General features: G+C 46.2%; 1 pseudogene; it reads left to right on the forward strand.

Moving 5' to 3' along the window:
* Positions 1 to 451, forward strand: part of LOC112072651 (NHS-like protein 2) — a 74,535-nt pseudogene extending 74,084 nt beyond the window's left edge.
* The last annotated feature ends 876 nt before the right edge of the window (positions 452 to 1,327 follow it).

Below are 1,327 nucleotides of genomic sequence, written 5' to 3' on the forward strand. Positions count from 1 at the left end.
CACAACAACGACGGTATACAGAGCTAGTTCACAACAACGACACCATACAGAGCTAGTTCACAACAACGACACCAAACAGAGCTAGTTCACAACTACGACGGCACATCAACGCCTGTGTCATCCGTGTTCTATGTTTGGTTTATGTTAAAAACATTTATTGCGAGATAGAAGGCCATACATATTTAACTTGTACAACGATATGCATATCTACCGTATAACCTGAAATAGATCAGCTTGAACTGTTTGAAGAGACTATGTATACTAGTACTACTAACAGCAGTAGTACAGTAGTACAATATAATTACTGTAGGACTAACAGTGAGCAGCAGTACTGTAGGACTAACAGTGAACAGCAGTACACACACCCAGCAGTACACACACCCAAACCTTGCATGTGTATTTGCGTGTGCGTTGCGTGCAGGAAAGGATAACCAAACGCATGCAGGAGTGATGGAGGGAAAGAGTACACAGAATGGAACCCTGCGGATCTTTCCTAAGGGAGAGTCTGATTGGGTTGATTAAACAGGTTTAGACTACAGGTCTCTGTTAGGACCATTGGACTGCTACGCCAGAAAACCCCCAGGGGGTTTATACTAGAGGAGGATCGTTGGGGCGTGTCTACTGTATGTGTGTGTGTCTGCAGAGAAGGGGTCCATTCATCCGTCCTAAGGAGAGGACGAAGTGGTCTGAACGTGGCTGTACTCTTTGGAGACATTCTGGAACTGCGAGGTTATTCTGGACCTGAGAGGGGATTCTAGAACTGAGGGGATTCCAGAACTGAGAGGGGATTCCAGAACTGCGAGGTTATTCTGGACCTGAGAGGGGATTCTAGAACTGAGGGGATTCCAGAACTGAGAGGGGATTCCAGAACTGAGAGGTTATTCTGGACCTGAGAGGGGATTCCAGAACTGAGAGGTTATTCTGGACCTGAGAGGAGATTCTAGAACTGAGGGGATTCCAGAACTGAGATTAAAACACATTGTTCGAACAACTATCTCAAAACTCACAGAGACAGAACAAGAATACAGCTATCCCTCCATCTGACATATAGGACAGTTAAAAAGGATAAGGATGCATCACCCAGTTCTTTGTGCCCTCGCCACATACTTTCTCTCTCACGCTGTCCATTTAGTGCAGTGGTGATGCTGCAGCCTTTTCCTCTCCTTTACCTTCCTTCTATTCTTCTCCTCCCTAGCTGGAAGTCATGCTCTGTCTCTCTCTGCCCATAGTGCAGCCCCTCTCTACCGTCTGAGCTTCAGGTTTACAGACCACACAGCCTGAATGTCAATGATTGCTAGGAAGGAAATGAAGGATGCCGTGTTGGCAT

Source organism: Salvelinus sp. IW2-2015, unplaced genomic scaffold (genome assembly GCF_002910315.2).
Source record: "Salvelinus sp. IW2-2015 unplaced genomic scaffold, ASM291031v2 Un_scaffold1988, whole genome shotgun sequence".
In the NCBI taxonomy this organism is placed as follows: Eukaryota; Metazoa; Chordata; class Actinopteri; order Salmoniformes; family Salmonidae; genus Salvelinus; species Salvelinus sp. IW2-2015.